Source organism: Syngnathus floridae, chromosome 16, assembly GCF_059516105.1.
Source record: "Syngnathus floridae isolate MCC-2025c chromosome 16, RoL_Sflo_1.0, whole genome shotgun sequence".
Taxonomy (NCBI): domain Eukaryota; kingdom Metazoa; phylum Chordata; class Actinopteri; order Syngnathiformes; family Syngnathidae; genus Syngnathus; species Syngnathus floridae.
In genome coordinates this window covers 8,966,805-8,988,002 of record NC_142428.1, presented here as the reverse complement: position 1 = coordinate 8,988,002, position 21,198 = coordinate 8,966,805, and the positions used below count along the sequence as shown (strand labels likewise).

General features: G+C 47.4%; 1 protein-coding gene across 2 annotated transcripts in view; it reads right to left on the bottom strand.

The window, feature by feature from the left end:
- The window catches only part of plekhh1 (pleckstrin homology, MyTH4 and FERM domain containing H1), a 66,526-nt gene that overhangs the window by 44,370 nt on the left and 958 nt on the right, over window positions 1–21,198 (bottom strand). The gene's annotated exons all lie outside the window — the stretch shown is intronic.

Sequence of the window (21,198 nt, the reverse complement as noted above, 5' to 3'; positions counted from 1 at the left end):
AATGTTCCTATTGTCACGTGACTTGTCTGGGTCGCTGCGTGGGACATAAAAGACGCCTGCTTCCTGTTTGCGGGGTGCACCTTGACACCAGGAAGTGGCTTTTTGTCTACATCTCGCCTTGAGAAGCATCAAAAACACAAAACTTGCACGACTACTTCCCGTCACTTTCCAACATGATGATGTTCGCCGTTCGTACTTCATTCATGAGCACATGCACATACGTGTGGACAATATTAAAAATGTAGAATACGGCACCAGTCGGTGGCATTAGCAACTCAAGGCTAGTGGCAGCTGTGCAGGAGGCCCGTGACAGCCAGGGAGGCAAAAGACTACTCCTAAGAAAAAGACAAATGCAAAGAACATGGCGGCAAGAAAATATGATGAAAGTAGGTCAAGAAGGAAAAACACTCTTGTCATTTTGTCCCAGTCTGTACAAGCGAATGACAAGCACGCAAACTGCGCTGCCTTTGCTCTGACCTCTGACCTGTTCCCTATCCAAGGGTGCAATAACCCCACGGCTACAATTGGGTCTGCGGGCAATAAATGTCAGCCGTTATCATCGGCAGACTGATTGCAGATCAGCACCAAGACAAGAGCGCCGACCGCTCCCTGATCCTCGGGGCTCAAAAGCCGACGTGGCCCTCCGCCCGCCCAAGGGGGCCTCGCGTTAACCGCCATTAAGTCCCTGCCGGGGATCCGGTGTCACGTGTGCTTTTCTTCCCCGCGGCTAATTGGCAACCCTTGACCTGCGCAAGAAAGGAAGGCAAAACATATGTGAAGGGGGGGTCGTAGCGGGTATGTGTGTGTGTGTGGGGGGGGGGCACGATGGGCCTTTGACAGGTTGCGGAAACACAAAGTTCTGTAAACAAATGCACAGTGGCTCGAGGCTGCTGCTCATGGACCGCAGGTAACTTTTGGAGGATTTCCCTTCCCCGGATAAACGTCTTAATATGACCACAACTGATCTGCACTCGGGCATTTTGTCCGTTGTGATTGATGACATCACACAAGATTCTGCAGAACATTGTCACTGTGGAATTGGAGGGAAGCTGGAAGACAAGTCACACACACAAACCAGAAGGATGCATTTGATGCTTTTGGCTTGACAACAACCCACCAGTGTGTCCTTGGTGAGGAGGGAGGGGGTGTTCAAAGCGCACTTTGTATCCCTCCTGTCTGTGTGTGTGCGTGTGTGTGTGTGTGTGTGTGTGTGTGTGTGTATTTCACAATGATCTGCTGGATGAGCCTCAGAGAGCGAGAGACGAAGATAAGGACCGACAGTGAGAAACCACAGATCTCACACTCACGCACAAGGAAACAACTCTAACACACACACTCACACACACTTAAGAACACAAGCCTGCACCTGAGGAAGCGTGCACAGGACAGGCACGTTAACTGTCCATGTCAGGTTCCCTCGGGGGGGATATTGCAATGTAGAAAGTTGCCATTTGACGCTAATCCCCAAAAAAGTATCGTAGTAAAAAGTAAAAAAAAAAAAAAAACGAGGTGTTTTTTTGGGAGGGGAAAAAAGCAGACTCGGTCAAAATCTTTTTAAGAAAAAAAGTCAACTGTACCAGCATAAAATTTAAATCTAAAAATATTTCAGCCTAGATTTTATTTTCTTTCACTGCTGAGATTTCTCAAGGCCTCCTCATAGTCATGCGCATCGACGCGTGCTCTTACGGATGTCAGATAAGAGAAGCAAACCCGTCGGGCCTGCTGCTCCTCTCCTGCTGCAACATGCTGAAGCTGGGCCGCAAACGCCACACCGAAAGAATTTGAGCGCACAAAAGGCCTTTGCGTCACGTCAGCGGCTTTATTAAATCAACAGCTCGCCAAGCGCTTGTGTGCGAGCGAGTGGCCCGATTAAAGGCAGAAGCGAAAATGCTTTGCTATGCTTAATGACTTAATCACCATTGTTAACAAATGTAAATGAGATAGCTTGCTTGTCATGGAAAATCTCAGCAACACACCTTTTTTGAAAATTGTCCAATTACATGTTACAGAAATATATCACCATCTCGCTTGACGGGATGCATCGCCAATCCTGGTTAAAGTTTAATGTGAATCAAATTACAAGTTACAAAACTAACCAAAATTTGCCCAGTTTGTGTGCAAAGAACTCAACATATCCCCTAGTGGCCAAGGCAAGCATAGCAGGTACTGAATTAATGCAGGAAAATATGATGCACAAACTGTTTATTGAAATTATTTTGATTTCTTATTATATTTAAAAATTGACTAACCATAAGTCATTTCATGTTGAATTATCCGATTATTTCACATGATGCTCATCCATCTGTTTCGCAGCTTTGATTTACCTTCCGCGAGGGAGCAGGCTCCTGAAATGAACACCTTGCCCAAACCTGTTGGCGTATAAAGTGTCGTGGTTGGCGGCCCCCACTTTGTGGCGCCATGCCAAATGCCGCCCCCCCACCCATCAGCCGCCTGGCCTTCCCGTCCATAAAGGAGATGGACAGGCCCGATAAAAACAAATATACATTAGCTGACAATTAGACACAAGAAGCAAAGTCGGAGCATATGGACGCAGAGGGGGCCCCTCAAGTCATCACTCCTCCAGCCCCAGTTTTGAGTCTTGCGTAACACCCCTCCTCCCCGCGGCACATCTGCAGAGCCCAGCACAGGCCCCAAACAAACGTTGCTTTACTTCTCTTTACAATTGTATGACACTTCAAGTTAGGTCATCATGACCAAGGCAAAAAGGCTGAATTTACTTTTCTGTAAAAACTAAAAGTTGTATAACACGTGGATGTTTCTGGATTTTGTGGTGTTCAATTCTGGACTGAACTACCTAACAGTTCAGTTAACACCTCGATGGTTTTAGCCAAGAGTCAACACAACAGGCGGATGTGGTTTCAAATACTCTTGCTCCCCATCCACCCCCAAACCCCCCACCCACCCCCACCTCACCAACATGCTGCTGTGCCGACAACAGTGCCGTCTGGCGTGCATCGTGGAAGAGCTCGATTACATAACTTAAGACTTTCATTAGACTGCGCGCTCCATTGAGCTCTCTGGGAAAGCTCCAGATGTGACTTCATGAAGGGGGCTCTCTGTGCTGGGTCTGTTCCGCTACAAGAAGCCCCCCTCCTCCTAAACGCCCTCCCCCCAACACCCCCACCTCCCTCTCCCTCCCTTCAAACTCCATCCATGCAGCTGTAAGCACTCAGGGGAGAGTGGATGGATGGGAGTGAGGGGGGGGGGGGGGGTGATGAACGGGAAGGCTGCGAGCTTTATTAAAAAAAAAAAAAGAAAAAAACAATCCTGACCTCCTTATTGCCCTTTAAAACCAGTTGTAGCCCCACCTAGAGCAGCCCCTCCCCCTCCTGCCCAAGCTTTGCACCTTCCCTCCCATCGCTCCTCTAAAGTGGGCCAATAAGTCTTTTGGCATGCGCTCCTGGTGTCAGGCCGAGGTGGCCGACCAGACAGGCAGCAGGAAGTGGGAAGCGGCCCAGGAGACGCTCTCTGAGGGGTGGCCCGGGTAAACAAGACCCCAACCATCATGAGCCCCCACCCCCTACATACACATACACAGACCAAGCCTCCCCCTACAATGGTTTTGTTTTTGGTGAAATATATAGTATATTTAAAAACCTAAGCTAAGTCCTCCTTGCCTGTAGGTGGCCCTACTCGGTGGAGGTTGTGGCAGAAAAAAAAAAGAAATGTGAAGGCAGCAGCACCAATCTGTTTCTTCGCTTCCCTTGGAAAGCCAAGGCAGAAAGTTTGCTTGCGCAATTAAAGTGAATCACGACTGGACGGCTGGTGGAAAGAACTGCGGAAAGACTGACTCACGGTGCTTTAGGGACGCCGGCCGGGTCCAGCTGGCCCAAGACCTTAATTTCTAAAACATCTTCACCGTTACGGCACCAAACGCAGCAGGAGAAAAGAAACTCTCGCTCCGTCCGAGGGGGGAATAAATCTCGCGCAAACAAGACCCGCAGACCTCACTGGCTCACCACCATTCTTATACTTGTACGAAACCTTAAACTGAGCTTGAAACCCTAATTTAAAACCCTACCTCAAAATAAAGACATTGCTTCCAATTGAAACCTTATTTGGAACCCACTGCTTGAAATCATCAACGAAAAACCAATCCCAGGTGAGGAATCCTCATTTGAAATCTTTACTCAAATCTTAACCAAGGCTTGAAACCTTAACTTCAAATCCTAAGCAAAGCTTGAATTTTGAGAACAGGTTCTCACAAATAACATGAATCTGGATGTGAACGCCACAGTTGTCGTTCTCACCTACAATACACGCAGGAAATTCTGCGGAAACAAAGCGCGGCGTTGCGGTGTGACCGTAGAGTACATTTGACTTTCGACACATGCGACAAGTGACGAGCAGGAAGCCAAAAGAAAAACAGCTGTGGGCTTGCTCAGTACAAAGTGTGCACGCAGGCAACATGAAGGCCAAGTAGGTCACGAAAAGTTACAGCCGATACGTGGAAAAAAAAAACTCTCCAAAAACTCAGCGGAGCCAAAAGCCAAGTGGATTAAGTCGCTGTTTAGCTAGCTAGTAGCTTAGCTACGGACTTCGCTACATTATACACCCAAGACATATATGGCATATAAACTTCCGACAAAATGTCAGCAATTGCGAGCATTTGTCATTGCGGAAAAGATCTATAGGCGGCCGTGTTGGACTAAACACCGTCCCCGGATGTTGTCTTTGGCTTGTCTCTTTCTCTTGCTAGCAAATGGCGGCCTTTTGCACTCTGATGTAAGCAACATCAAAGCAGGATGCCACAAATGCTAAACAAATGCAAGTCAAACTTGACGTCACATATACAAGTGTGCGTGTGTGCATGTGTGCATGCGTGCGCGCTAGTGCGCGTGTGCGTGTGTGTGTGTGTGTGTGTGTGTGTGTGTAGTTGCTTCCCAGAGGAACAGTTTGTTCAGTTTTTGAATCCAGGCAGTGAGTCTATGCTTCAGTGTGTATGAAAGTTGCAAGCGAGTGTGTGTTTATGCAAATTTACTTGCTATTATATTGCTTAGAAGTAAGACAAAGTGTTTTCAACTTAAAAAGCGTATTTTTTTGTAAATAATTTGAGAAAAATAATTTGCATTTCTATTAGAATAAAGTGACCATTTTTTGAGAATGAAGTTTTACTTCTCTTGTCAAAAAATAATGTTGGGAAAAAAAATCTTATGAGGTGTGTGTTTTTATTTTTATAGGACAAATGATGCATTGAATTCTAAATAACTTCAATGGTGTTAAGTGAGGAGGGTTAAGGCTCGAGGGCCGCGTGCAGGAACCTGTCTGGCTTTTCTTTCAATTTTTTTTTTTTTACCAGCAGTTTTCCATAGCCGCACATCTTCCCATCCGTGATTCCTCGCACGGGGCCTGTCGCAGCCTGTTGACCATGGCGAGAAATGACGCAGCTCTTTTTTTATAAAAAAGGTGGAATTTTACCAGCTTCATGTCTTTTCTTCCAAAGAAATACATAAGTAGGAATCATATGAACAGGGGCGTCAATCTGGGGAGCAATGTGAAGCTGACGTATGAAATTTTTAAATAAAATTTAAGTTAAATATCTGTCAGAAGAAAAGTCATCATACAAAAAATAAAACGTCTTAAACGTCTATAAAGAATAAAAAGTCTTATTGTTTAAAGTAAAAAAGATCACAAAACAGTCAATATTACCAGATTAAAGTTAACAATATTTTGAGAAAAAGTCATATTTTTCCATTTTTGTCAATAATGCGTTTGTCTCCTTTAAGACGATTGTTTGCAATCAAGTTATTAGCTTACTGCCAAGACAGCTTTAATGACTAAAGACGAATGTTGTTTGGAATGTGTGCGTACCACAAGTAGACAATCAAGATGCGCTGTTGTGCAATTTGGCTTCAGGGCCTGCCAACTTTGTGACCGAGTTGTCAAAGCAGCGTCTCCCGTAAAAGTCCACCTGTCAAATGGGTGACAAGGAGAACGCAAACGCTAACGACGCACTTTTAGCTGGAAGCAATTACGCTAACGTAAATAATAGCAAGGATGATTGCTAGCTTGAGGGCTTCTTTGACTGTTACATAGGAATGAAAAGTAGAAAGTTACGACGAGGTAGATATATATATTGCTTCCCAGAGTAACATATGTATAGCTCAGCTTCAGAAAACTGGAGAGCCGTGATTGGCAACTGTGATGTCATTTTCAGTTGACAACAAGTGGCAAAATGGCCGCCCCCCTGAGATGGATAATAAGTGGATTTGGCCTCTTTCATTAATGCTGCGGTGTGTCATTGGCAAGACATTTATGTTCACTTTGCTTGGACTTTAAACTGTGCGCGAGGGATACAACTTTTTTTTTGTGGTCTCCATATCATGGCTTTTGTGCTCGTGTTTGGAACTATAAACAGGACTTTACTGTACGTTCTGGAAATGACTCCTATCAGCTTACGAGTTGTGGCCGTTTGATTGCTCCGCACATCAGCGCAATAAAAGAAAGTGAATGAATGAAAGCAGCACAGCACAGAGACCAAAGACAGAAAGAGGAGGAGGAGGAGGAAGAAGAGTGAGGGAACGTTGCTTTTCAAGAGTGGAGCTGAGAACAAAAGACCTCTTTGTGTTGTCACTGGCGAGTGCAGTGAAGTGGAGCCAGCGCTTTGGGAGTGTTTAACAGTGTGCACCGACTGCATTCCTGCCGTGTGATTACAAGACGCTTTTAATTTCCACTCAGGAAACCCGGCGACTTAACTCTTTGCGCTCCTCGCATTCTCTCACATTCGCTCTCGGCCGACTCCATCTGCTGCCGTGGCTTTTTCCACTCAGCGGTCGGGCCGCGTGGGCTCTTTGCGGGGGTGAGGGAGCGGCCGCTGAAATCCGCCGGCAACAAAAACAAAATCGTCTATCGCAATTCGAGTGAATTGTATCATCATTGAAAATAATCGTATTGTGTTTGGATTGAATTGTATCATATTTTGAGTGACTTGACCTATCGCAATTAGAGTGAATGGTAATCAGAAGTATTTATATCGTAAGTGGAGTTATTGTATTGAATCGAAATTGGAAAGAATTGTATCGTAATTCAAAGAAATATGAATCATTCGCAGTTGGAGCCGTATCGTACTCTATCTGAGCGAAAAAAACATTTGAACTGAAAAAAATTAGGCAGTGAAATTATGATTATAATTGGAAGGAATCGTATCGTAATTTTGTGAGTTGCACCCTGCGGTCATCGTAGTGAGTCGTACTGCGTCGTGATTTCAGCCAATTGTGTCATAATTGGAGTGAATCAAGTCAGAACCTAATCGGAGTGAATTCAGCTTCATCCGTATCGTGCGTCGCATCAATGTACAAAAACGTTTTCTCATTTACAGCACACTTGCTCCTGTTTTTTTTCACTCCGATTGCACTCCTCCCTCCCTCTTTTCTCCACTCTGCCACCCACCCACTGTATTCATGAATATAGATAAAAGATAAAAGTGGCATTTGTCAACGCTCTAAATCTGTCCCGGTCCTTTCTGTGCTGTCGTCTCAGCTCATCGCTCGCTCCAGTAATGAGTCTTGGCATTGTCCAAATGCAAAAAATTCCAGGGTGGCCTTAGAAATACAAGGCATGAAAAGTTTCTGAAAACTCTTTTTGAAAAGAAAAAAAAGAACAAGCAGTACAGGCTCTGGATTCACCCACCAGATTAGTCTTCCCCTCTGCAAGATGCTAGAAAAAGATTTAATTAGCCCCATTTTTTTGTGTGTGTGGGGCCCCCGCCCCTTTCACTGGACTCCCATTCACTTTTATTCTGGTTTCAATATGCCCACTCGGCGTTTTTGCCGACCACCTCGAGGCTTCGTGCTTTTTGTATGCAAGCTTTTTGTCTCATCCCGCATCGGTTCGGCGATAAAACGAAGAGTAAATGGGTGACGAGAAAGAAGCGGGAAAGCGATTCAGAGGGAGGGTTGAGAGGGTTTTACTGTAAATTGCCCTTGTTAAAAAAAAACTGGTTTTCCAAGTTCACCGAAAAATTACCATAATTCTGGTTTAAAAAAAAAAATTCTCATTTAACGGGAACTTGTTACGGCTCATTTTGAAGTCTGAATGGATCTCTCCCTCCCCAAAAAGATGGCCACTTGTCAACCCCCAACTCACCAAACCCACCCACCCGTCTTTTCTCCAATTCCTGACCAAGCCCCAGGGTCTGTTTTGTCCGTTGCGGAGCGATGCCGTGCGGGGGTGCGGGAAGAAAGACGCCATGGGAGATGAAAGGAAGGTGGGGGGGGGGACAAGAGGTGAGGAAGGTTGGGGGAGGTACGCAGTCTGTATCACCCCCCCCTCGCACCGTCCCACTCCCTCATCCCTCCTCTCTACTTTAACATCAAAGCCGAGCACAGCAATAGAATTCAATAGAAGCAATCTGCATTTCTATGGATCCCCCCCCCCCTTCAAGACCAGGCCTCTTTGGCAGTCAATCACTCATCCCAGCCTTCGTACATTCATCCACTCATCCATTCATGATGAACTTTGGCCCAACGGTAGCGAAAGGGTGATGAATTTGCGTCATGATTTAACAATTAGCAAGGCTAGCTTGACTTATCGCGATTCCGCCTCAGATTTTTTCTTTTTTATTAACTTGTCTGTACCTCTAAGAGTAGTTGAGGTAGGTAGTTAACCATTTAGGTAAATCATTCTCATTACGGTTATCAAAAGTTGTGATACATATATTTTGCAAAGCGGATGACTTCAGCAGAAATGTTAGCATACAGCGCTCTACTCAAGAATACGGAGGCTGCTAACATTAGCTCCTTTCACAGCATCTGTGTTTTTCTGTCAGTATCCATCTCGCAAAATACAGACGCTTAGAATAATGATAATATACACTCTCCACTCTTCTAATTCATTTGATACGCCTGTTAGCATTTGACGACTGACTATTTATTGTCCTTTGATTAAGCGGTTAGCGAGGGCGGCGTTCGACATTTCGCTGAACTGTCAAAACTTCTTCTTTTGGTTTTCGTGGGTTTTTGCATAAAAAAGAAAAAAATTGCTCCAATTTCCTTGCTTGAAACATTTCCTGGCCGCCGAATCACCCGCCTGCGACGCTAAGTGAACGTGACAGCCTTGCAAATATTTCAGTCCCAACCTTCAGTATGTGTCACGTAGCTTGCCAACAGGCATGGATCATTCGCGGGGTGTCAGTGGAGAACATCTCCATAAAGTCATCAGGGGATGAACATTCCACAAGACTTGGGACAGGAGTAGGTCTTATTTTATACGGGATGATAAATTGGTAGGCAGGCATCTTGCCATCGATAATCTGATCGCTGAGTCTTTGCTGCTGGGAACGGGTTCATAGGAAGAGTGGCCAAGTTAGCCGTTAAATCCTTCTTGCTTCTTACTGTTGACCCGTAAGTGATGTGGGGGACGGATCACAGGGTGCCTACACTGCCGGGGCAGCTAGATGAGTGGGCCGAAACCGGCCAAGGAGGAACACTTGTGTAATTCCTCTAATTGGAACTATTAGGTCGAAATTCGGTGTTTCGGATTCACCATTGCTCCCGTAATCTTTCCCAGGTGTGTGGTTCAGACACACATAGCTAGCGTGACCATCACACTCGAGCAACCGATCTACCAAGTAACCCTGCCGTACCGTATTCTAACGTTCTCACTCTACCGGCAGATTACTGTTACGCTCTGAGGTACAGCTGCATTCCTTCATGTTGCCCGGGAAGCTATTTTGCAAATTAGCAATGAGCGACTTAGCGGTGCCAAATAAGGATTTGCGGCATTAAACTGCTTGTTTTGTTTGCGAAGAAAAGGGACTTGGAGGATTAGAGGAGGAAGCAGGAAATGACAAAGCTAAAACTCCTCAAGCCGCCGCTTCACTTCACAAGGAGGCCGCTCGCTGGTCGAGCCTCAGAGAAACGCTCCGATCGATAATGCTAATTAAACACGCAAGACGACTCCAGGTTTTTTTTAACGTGGCAGGAAGCCTTTCAAAAGAGGCTTTGTGAGATTTAGCCTTCTCTAGTATACACTATCCTACCAACTCGCAACCAAAAGCCTCTGTTTGTTTTCCAAATGCAGCATTCAGATTGTTTCCTCTGCGAAAAGGATAGCTTCAGCATTAGCATCTTGTTGACCAGCAGACATTCTTCTATTGCATGTTGCTAGCTTGTTGCTATAAACAGAACTGTAACTAAAGCTGTTTCACTTTGCTCGTAAACGTCGCTACAGTAGACTGGAGTGACTGTACAGTATATACGCTTGGCGCAACAAAACAGACCCCCCCACACACACACACGCACACACACTTTTTCCCCACTGTGCTTTCACTTAAGCACCCCCTAAACTCCTCCCCTGATTTTTTTTTTTTTTTAACAACGCCCTGCTTCCTAATAAACTTTTTGCGGCGTTTGGAATCCATTAGGAGCAATATCCCACTTTTGAAAACATCCTGGATCTTTGCGGGAGGGGGAAAGGGGGGGGGTCGTAAGAGAGGGACACAAATTTCCATTTGTATTGAGGGCACAGCCAGAACGTCACAGGAACCAGGAAAAGAAGATGTCGTCGTAAATCCGTATGGCAGCTGCTGACTGGAGGAACTTGTGTTTTTCTTTAAGGCCCTGTCCAGATCCCCAACTGGAACGTTCCCTTGACAAGCTTTTGGCCCAAATCAACTATATGAAGAGCGATGGCGCACCCCCTTTGTCACTTTCGGTCTTGCGTCAATTTGTATGTATGCATGCACGCACGCACGCATAAACACACACGCACGCACGCACACACACTCCATCCATCAACCTGCTGAGAGCTTTTTTTTTTTAAAAAAAAAAGGTGGAGAAAAAGTACGGTCCACCATGAGCAGCGGCTACCGTGTGTTTTTGGAACTTTGTGTGATGGTGCGAAGGCCGTTTTGAGAGAGGACACCAAAACGTGTCTGATTTCCTCTCGCTCTGTCGGAACAAAACAAAAGATAAAGTCAATGCCAAGGCTATGCTATCCAGGAAGCTAGAGGCCGCTTGTCTCCGCCCTGCTTTCTCGCACGCCTTTTAATTCAAGTTTATTTTCAAATGGAGCTATTGTCAGGTATCACCTCAGGTATTCCCACCGTATCAGTTGGAAGTGGATGTTATCACGGGCCAAACAAACCTTGAATCCAATTCAGATAAGAGCCACTCGAGTGTCGCAAGCGATTGTTCCCACAGCATCGACGTGGAAAACACGAGGTGCTGCCAGACAAACGGGTGGCGGCGCGCCAACCAGGAGAGGGAGGTGCGCCAGGTCACCGACAAAAGGAGGTGTAAACAACTTTTAACAATAGTGCCTTCCGGCGAGCGAGCAATCGAGCGCCTTTCCTGCCTGCGCGCCCCCTTGCATGCGCCCTGGCTTCCTGTGGACATCCAGACATGCGCCTGAAGCAGCAGCGTCGGCAGGCCGCGCTCCTGCAGAGATGGCGCACCCCTCCTCCCCCCGTTGCACACACCCTCAAAAGCAAATGAACATCTGAACACAAGTCAAAGAAGGACAAAAATGTGCCAAACTTTGAAGAAAAGCATCAGCTACAACATCCCAGCAGGGATGGCGCACCCTTTTTCTCTTGCACACGTCCTCCCAAGAAGTTAAATACACAAGCCAAAGAACAGTCCAACTTTTTAATGCACGCACCGACTTCAACACCTTGACAGACAAGGTGCACCCCTTCTCGCTTCCAAACACAACAAGTCAATTTGAATACTCAAGACAAAAACTCAGAAATATGCCAAACTTTTTAAGCCTTGCAGCCCTTTCAGTATCTTGACAAAATGGCCGCACCCCCTCATAGACCCTCAAAAGAGTCAATTCAAATATGGGAGGCAAAGAACGGCAAATTTTTCCAAACCTTCTAAGCAATGCTCTTCTTCAACATCCTGACAAACATGGTGCACCCCCTCAATACAGTAAGTCAACTTGTTGATAACGCACCACTTTTCATAAAAACCCAAAAATCGATTTAAAGACCGAAACTAAATAATGGCTGAATCAACTTAGCAGGATTCACCCCCACTCCATCATCGCAACAGACATAGCGGCGCACCCCTCCTCTGTCGAATTATCTCCGACAACTTCTTGATTGATGACATTCTGACGTCTAAACGGAGAAATCTGTTACATGCGCCAAGGAGGAAGGGGGGTGCGGAGGGTCGTAAAAAGGAAGAAAAGGAGAACACGGGGCTTGTGGGTAATTACGGTGCCGGGCGGTGGGCGGGAGAAGAGCGATTGAGTTGGGGGGGAGGCCAGATGTGCAAGGAATGTTCTGGCTGGAGGTGCGCGGGTGGGTGTGCGGTCGGAGTGAAGAGCATTTGAATTACGCAGCCTGCAAGTCATTAAAGAGGCTGTCAGGCCTCCGAGAGGTCCACAGTGTAGTTCGCAATGTAGTGCTTTGACGCTACGCAGGCAGTACGGCCTTGAAGACTTTTGGGGGACTTTGATTTGGATCTCTTTTGACTACTGCTGTAAATTGGAGGCTGACTGGGGTTAGGGTTTCAAATTACGGTTTGAGGACAGGCATGGGATTTTAAACAAGGGGTTAAGGTTTCAAGTTAGGGTTCCAAAACTGAGTTGGGGTGTCAAGACACGAACAAAGTTTTAAGTAAGGGTTAGGATTTCAAAACGGGGTTTTGAGATAGGGTCAGGGTTTCAAAAAACTGAAGTTTAGGGTTTCAAGGCCAGGTTACAGTTTTCAAGCCCGGACCCGAACAGTTGTATGTGACTTCCCCCTCCCCAGCGTCTTCATTCCAGACCCGACCGTGAACAACGAGGCCTTCAGCGCTTCTTGTTTGCCTTTTATTAGTTCAGAGTCAGCTGGCTGCTTGAGAACTGGATAGCCAGCAGTGGCAGCGCCGGGCCGTCGACTTTGTTTAGTGCCCTTACCCTTTTTGAGTTAGGACAAGTTACCCCCCCCCCCCCCTTACTCAAATATACCCACCGAAACCAAACAAAAGTCAAAAAAGCGTCCACGCTTGACGTCTACCTTTAAGTCGAGAGCGTCGCTGTTTGTTCAGCTGTGAGAGAAAAAGGCTGAGAAGGAGGAGGAGGAAATGAAGAGACGCCACGATGCTGGTGTTTGTTCTGTCGAGTAAGACGAGAGCCAGGAAACGACTGATTGAGTGCTCCCGCCTGGCGACTCCTTACACCTGGACCTGCATGGACCCCACCCCATGCTGACAGGGACCCTGTCCCTGTCTTGAAACCATAATCCTGTCTTGACACCCTAATGGGAAATTTTAACTGTTTCTTCTTGCTTTGGTTGAGCTGACAGGAAGTAAGAAGTGCTGATGAGACTGCTGAGGAGGCCTGGTGCAACGGCAACAACAGGATGAAGCAAGAACCCCCCCCACCACCACCACAACTCCACCCGCACCCACTCCCTGCCCCAGGGACATGCGCCACACACACAAAAAACCCTCAGCGTGTCCCCGGCGTGACTGGGGAAGTGTGAGCGGGAGCCTGGAGTCCAATCACAGCAAAGGTTAAATGGTTAAATCTTTTGTTTTCTTGACGCTCCGACACTCCTTGTTTTCATGCTCCGCAGTCTCTGCTTTCCTGCATGGCTCCCGCTGCCCTCAGTCTCCTCTCCAGAAGTCGTTTCCTTACCCCGACCCTGGCCCCTTTAGAACCGTCACACATACACTTACGTCTTGTCTTACTTTTATAGATGCAGTTTGCTATTTTGATGTTTTTTTATGAACAAAAAAGTTCGTTTGGGATTAAAGAGCATTTAAAAACATTAATGACTGGCAAATACATTTGAACGATCTCGCAAACGCACTATTTGCCAGTCACAATTGTTTATTCCACGTCGGCAGCTGCAGGCTTCCGTTGTTTGGTTAGTTTTCGTTTTATAGTTAAAGACCTCAGGTGGAAGCAGAAGCGGGCCATAATCCGGCACAAGCGGCGGCTTTGAATGGCGGCGAGCGAGGGCAGGAAGACGGTCGGCCCCGCAAGGCAGCAACACGCTTCAGTGGCCAGCAGATGTTTGGGCTTCTATTGGCTTTTCAGGCTGGTGAAGGCCAATTAAGAGCCGCTCTTAATGAGGCTGGCAAGCACCCCGTAAACTGTCGGCTTCACTAAAAGAGTGGCTCATTAGCCCCCAGCCACCTCCCCGAAAACGCGCCCGCCGCCGCCACCACACGGGACGGGAAGTGATGGATCAGACATTTGACGAGAGGCCTTTTTGACTTTATGCCGCCCGTGTCTGGCTGCCGCCTGGCCTGAATGCTCGTCCTTGTGTGGTCGTGATGCACATTTTCCAACCGGCTAGCAAACGGCCAAATGGGGCGGCTCACATCACCGATTCATTTTAGCCGGCGGATGCTAGCGGAAATAGCTGAAAGCATTGCAATCTGAGTCACTTATAGTGAATTATATTTTGAGATTTTATATTTAAATTTCAAACTTGTTTCGATACGCTTAAATTTCACCAAACCGCACCTGGTGTGCAACTAGTCTCTCGCTCTTCTTCATCGTGGCCCTTGATTAATTTGCAGAAATGAGAATGTTTTCAGTTTTAAGTTGCAACGACAGTGTTTACCACTAGATGGCAGACATTGCAACTCTACAGTATGTGTCGTCTTCTAACTTGAGCATAACAGTCAGCGTCATGATTCCTCAAGATAGAAGAAACTTCTCATATTGAAGTCCTCGCACCCGAGTCCGCCCCCAAGGCTCGCCTAGCTTACGTGGGACATCTGGCACACAGACACCGCAACCCGGTGGCGAAGGAAGGATGTTGGGTTGGGGGAGGGGGGGGTGATGCCGTAACGCTACGCACTGTTGATGGAAAAGTTCACTCCTCGCTCTCCAGGTGTGAGCTTGTTCTGTTTAACTTTGACGTAGCCCCTCTCTCCAGCACGTGCTCTAAAAAAAACATACAAGCCCCTCAAAAAAAAAGAAGAAAAAACGCCAAATCAGCGAAACGTTTCAAGTCACCATCTTTAAAATCTCAACCGAGGTGACTCTGGGATGATGTACGTTTTCTTTTGGTCATTATGTTTGAAGAGCACCCTACAAATAGTCGAGTCATCACGTCCCCTTTCAAGGACACTGGATGGCAGCCGACGTCCTTCGTAATGGCCGCAAGGTTGGCGGAAGATCCAGATAACATCGTCGTCTCGTATTCCCTTCGCCAAAGAGAGCATCCACTGTTTTGCTCGTCTTTGTGCGTCTTCGCTTCCCAAGCCGACGGGGGACCTCCACAATGGGACGTTTGCGTCTCGGTATCGTCTTCAGCCCCCATCCCCGCCCGTCAGGTGGACGTGCCGCGAGCGCGTCAGATTGATATCAGGTTGTCGGGACGCCGCCCTCCGCAGGTTTTCCGTTTCAGCGGCGACAATAGTGCCGTCTATCCTGCGCCGCTAGCGAAATGTCAGCTAGCGTCCGCCACCCTCGTCCTTGTTCATTGAAAGGGAAACACCCCCCGGGGCTGATGGGTAAAAAAAAAAAAAACAACATTCTTCTCTGTGTACATGCGGTACATGATGTACCCGAGGATTAAATTCCCGTCTCATGCTTTCACCTTGCAAATCATTTGAATGAGTAGCTAAGATTTTTTTTTTTTCCAGGTGTGCGCAATCAAAAGGGGGTGCGCCATCTTACTCGTTGAGATCTGGAAAGGGGTGTCTGATTTAAAAGATGTTTGGCTTTTATATTTATGTAAATTTAAGGTTTTTTTTAGAGTACATTCAAGTGAGATGGCTGGAATGTTGAATTTAAGTGTGACCCAAACGTCTCACTTATCGCGTGAAGCGGCCGGATGGCCACCAAACATCTCCAACGAACGGCGGATATCAGAGAGGAAAAAAAGGGGAAGGGAAAGAGGAAGTGGCGAGCTGGTGAGAGGAAGCGAGACCAGCGAAACATCTGCTGTTGTTTTTTTATTTTTCGTTGTCTGTTTTGCTCGCTGGTGGGTCGGCCTTGACTTTAGCATGGAAGGAGAAAGCGAAGCGCGTTGGAGAGGAACAAAAAGGAGGATAAGAAAAGGGGAGACGGATGAAAAGCCCCCTTCTGACTCACTGTGACCCACATTCATTTGCACAGCTTGTATCGTGTGTGTGTGTGTGTGTGCGCACGCACGTGTGTGTGTGTGCGTGTGTGCATGTGTGTGTGTGTGTGTGTGTGTGGAGTGGAGTGGGGGGGCTCGCTCTGTCTTGGCAACGGGCAGCTGCTGTGAAAGAATCCAAGCGCTCTGCCAAAAGCAGTGAAGGAGAGGAGGGAGGCAGGGAGGGAGGGGGTGGACACTAGACCCCCCCCACTTCGTTGCCCTTGGTGACAAGCGCTCAATGAACACCACCGAAACGGAAAGACAGGCAAAAAGCAAGCAAGCTAGCAAAACTGTGAATGTCAAAATGTTGTTTGGAAAAATGCTGCTCGCTCTCTTGACACGAGAACCGAGAAAGCGAAATTTTGCAATTGCCTCAATTTCCACTTTGCTGCCTATTCTCTGTGCCCTTAATCTCATTTTGGATAGTTTCTTCAATTTTCTCTGAAGCAAGTCTCAGTCCTGGTTTTTCCGATGTGCACCGAGTCGACACGAAACTATTGCATATGAATTTGGGGTGTCACGTCAACACGCACTCGGTTTTGCATGGAATACACTTTGCGCCATTCCAGGGAGAAACTAAAGCGGTTGGCTTGGCACGGCTTTGGGTGGCAGCAGCTGCGTCTCAATCAGCGAGCGACGTGAAAGGAGAAGCGGTGGAGGCTTTTTAATGGGCCATTTGATTGCCGCCCAGACGTGCGGCCTCGCCGCGGATGAATGCGGCGGTGACATCATCACAGAGCCGCGGGTCAGCTCGGCGGGCAGCTGACTGCTGCTGGCCCGGCGGGAGAAAGAGCCCTTTGAGCCCAACGCCGTTGCACCCCGAGTTCATTAGCAGTCAGGCCGACTCGCCCCCCCCACCCTTCCCCCATGGTCGCGCCAAACATGTATCAGCATGCGCAGACACACAGGACATGGAATAACAAGGCGGCTTTTTCTCTCAGGGAGCCACTCAATCAAGCTTTGTTCTTTTAAGGCCTGGGAATTTTCCCTGCAACCCCCCCCCAAACGGGGGTTTCATCAATAAACGATAAAAGTTGGAGGCCAAAACATTTCTCTCTCTCTCGCCAGTCTGGTTTTGGCCTCTTCTTTGGCCGGCTAATCATCGCTACACTCGCTGCGCTTTTCCCGCCATTTAGTGCCGACGGAGGCCAAAGCCGCAAAGAACATGATAGTCGTGGAACCCAACACACCCCACCACTCGGCTTTCCCACCTTGGAATGCATTTCTGCAGCGCTGCACTTTTTCCACGTCCGTCCATCCATCCCGGAATGGACCCCACCCACCCACTCACTTTTGAACCCCCAACCCGCTGTTTCTTGCCAATACATTTAATCCATCTGGATTGCCTGTTTATTTGCCTGCGAAATGATGCCCAGATTGGCAATTGTGCAACGTGGCGTGTGGACAAAACCACACATACATACACACACCCACGGACTCACGCACGTGAAGACACACATGCACGTGCGCGCGCGCACACACACACACCGCCAAGCTAGTTGCACACTGCTGTGGGGTGGTAAGAGCCATCAAGAGAGAAGAATAAACCGCTAAAAGACAAATGTCTAAACTCAGATCTGACATCAAGTCAGCCGAGCCCTGGCAAGTCATGGTTGTCACACACTCCTGAAAAATAGCAAAATGTTTTGGTGAAAAGTGTTGTGATGACCGGGAAACAGATTCGCAAATTTTTACTTTTGTGTTTACACTAAAACAGGTGATTGTTACATTTTGATGTATGAAAAAAAAACATCTTCAACTCGTGCTGGGATGGCTGGGCCAAAAGGGGGGAGGGGGGGCTGAGTCAAGAAAAACAAGTGAAAGGAAGATGAAAGAGGAAGAGTGGAGGGGGAGGAAATAGGGGAGATAACTCGAGTGTGACCTGCATCCTGACAACGCCACCCCCACCTCTCTTGTGATAACTCTTCCAGCGCCCCCTGGTGGTGGCCTCCCAATGCCTCAATCAAACAGCTTCAGTCGACCTGCGGCGGTGACACAACAGCGCCAGCATCTCCTCACCCCGCTTACGTAAAGACATCACGAAGCAGGTTAGTGCCTGAATTGGCGTGGACCTAATACGCTGCCAGGAGGAACGCCTTGCGCAACAACGGCAAGCTGCGTCACGCACGAGAACACGTCATGATCCTTTTTCATCCATCCCTTTTCTATCATCAACTATTCAAAATGCTTCCACCACATCAGGCCAGCTCACAAGATGACAGACGAGTATCAAGCGCGACGGCTACAAGCAGAACAGCAAAATTCCCTGTCAACCTTCGTTAGGCCGCACTTTGCTTCCTGTTTTGGGATAAAAGTCTGTTTGCCAGCACGAACGACAGGCAGGACTTTGATAGCATATCGCGAGCGTTTGATGGGATATTTTGTCGGCGCAGATGTGAAACGCTGAAGACTGTTGAGGTGAAAGTTTGTTTGAACAGATAAGGAAGTGAGGGGGCGGTGGGGTCGGGAGTTTACACCTGTCGCTAACACAGTGTCGTCTATTCGTAGCATGTGTGAACTTGGCAGCTTGCTTGCTTTTAAGTCAGAAAGTCCACAAAAAGACTTAGAGGTCAATAACTGGCACAATCAATTACGCCGAATTAGCAACATGCTCAGTGGTTAAGTGCAATTAGCCACACCTAGCTTGACAACAACAATCAAAACTAGACTTAATTGCCCGTTAATCAACACCCACACACGCCCAACTGCTGAGTCAGCGCAAGTTTTAAGAAGAGCCTCATGAAAATGGGAGCTTTTCAAGAACTCGGCAGGTGGTGTTATGTTATGCTAAAATTAGCCTGTTTATGCGCACTTTTTTTTTTTTTTTTAAGCTCCACGGGGTCTTCTCCCAGCCGCTGCCGGAGTCGGAGCAGGTTATATGCTCTGGCTGCAGTGAGGGAGGAGCAACATAATGGTCTCATTTACTCAATCGCACACTCCGACCTGCAGTCCGGATAGGGGGAAAAAGTCTTGAAAAACATTACCGAGCCAAGTGAGGCGGCGCTCAAAAGTCCTCATGAGGATAAATCCTCGCAAGTGCGCAATTTCAGCGATAAACGTGAGGAACTAGCGAGTGAGGTTCTGGAGGGTCCAGATGGGCTGCCGGGCGGGATGATCAGATGGCCCACATTCTTGTGCGAATATAAACCCGCGCGGGCATTTTATCAGACATGGGTGGTCTGCCGACTCGAACCTGAGGACAGGCCAGAGAGGGCAGAACGCGCCAACTGTCGGCGAGCGCACATCAAAAGTCGGAAGGCACGCGGTCGAAAGGTGACCCATGTTCCAGTCTGGCTCGGCACATGTTGGGGTGCCCCTCTTGCCTTCCAAGATCACAGCCGCGCCGTAACCCACACGCCCGGCATACGGTCCCCAAGGAGCGATGCCAATACACTTGCATTCCTGACGTCTCGGATCACCGGCGAGGTCGTGTCGTAAACGCTGCGGTGGGGTGACTTTGGGGGCAATTGCGAGCGGGCGGACCCCCCAACCTGCAGACCTTGTGAACTACGCAACACCAGTCTGACCCCGTCCTTCAATGCTTAGGATGTAGACCTACACAACAAAGATGTTGATAGCCAGATCGTAGATCTCTACTTTCAGGACATTGACCTCTCAAACCAGGACATAGACCGAGCCGCCATTCTCTCGATCAGGCAGCTTGTGACCGAGTTGTTTTTCCAATTACAGAATGAGGTCAGCGACAACGAGGAACCGGAGCCTGCATTTCCAGTTTTGCTCTGTCAGTCATTGACAAAGTGCAACAGCGACGAAGGTAAAAAGCTCAAAGGCGTGTCGGCCATTGTTTGCCGACACCAATCAATCACTCCACCAATCAGTCATCCAGCGGTGACACAAAAGCCAAAGCCAGAAAGGCCCACGGGAAGATTAGCCCCACCGCTGCATCTCAGCGGCCCGTCTGGCCACCAACTCTCGGCCAATCACGGACGATGCTTCACCGAGATGGACGGCCATTAAACACAGCTCTGGCGCTTTTGTTTACGTAAGACAACAAAACGATTGCACAACTTCTTTGTGTTGTGTAAATGTTCTCAGGAGGAGTTTAGTGGAGCACACATGTTGGGTGAGAAAACTAGGTGCGGGAATTTAGCCGTTGTTTTACGACAAAAATTTGGCAAGAATCTGAAAGTTTATTACTTTTAAGGCTAATATTTAAAAAGTTAGTTTAGATGTATACGAATATAAATACAGTAAAGGCAAATTTCAACATTTTTAGAGGGGTAAGTGTTCTAATCGCAAATTTTGTCTCGGTGAGTCTGTCAACTACATTGCGGACTCAATTTGATTTTGAATAATTGTTCAGCTCACAAGCCGAAGACGATGACGTTGGTTAAAAAAGAGCAGTTGAGCGTCATGACACAGTTGGATTGTTATCTTGTTTGATGAGCGTAACAAAGACGACAGCTGCCCCAAATGTCAACAAGCGGTTGACGGCAACAGTTGCCAATCGGAAAATTACCGTTTGCATACCATGACAACATCCCATGTGCCGTGAGGGGCCACGCTAACAAGCGACGAGGTCATCAGAAAAATTATGAGAAGAAGGTAGCGAAAGTTGGACTACTACGAGGGAGAAAAAAAAAAAGACATTTTTATGTTTTTAGTACCACTTTATTCCAACAATAATCCATTCTTATTCTTGAAACATAATAAAAGCCCGCCAAATAAGTTACCCTCATTTGCCTTTGTTGATGTACGACACGATATGCTAAGCGGCAGGATGTATCAGAGGGATTATTTACAGTTCAAACAACATTTGAAATATGCAAAAGACGCTGAAGACCGTTGAACTTAAGCGCGCTGCGCTGTGACCAAGGCCTTTGAATAACTGTCAACAGCGGCAGAGCTGTCCAAGCTGTAGCGTAGCATGTTAGCATGCTAACATTCTACTTATGGGTGCCTTTAAATTATGTACGATACTAATAATGAAATACTCACACACAAAAAGGAAAACAAATGTTTTTTTTTTTTTTTTTTTTAAATCAGTTAATACATCTACATATCTATAGCTGCAGGCACAATGCGACACATAGCAGCGCCTTAGGCAGGACATTGGACAGTCTCTCCGGTCAGTCTACATTCTGCAGTATAATCCAAGCGCTAGCGGTAAATGGAAACCTGACAACACTGAAGGGGGTTAA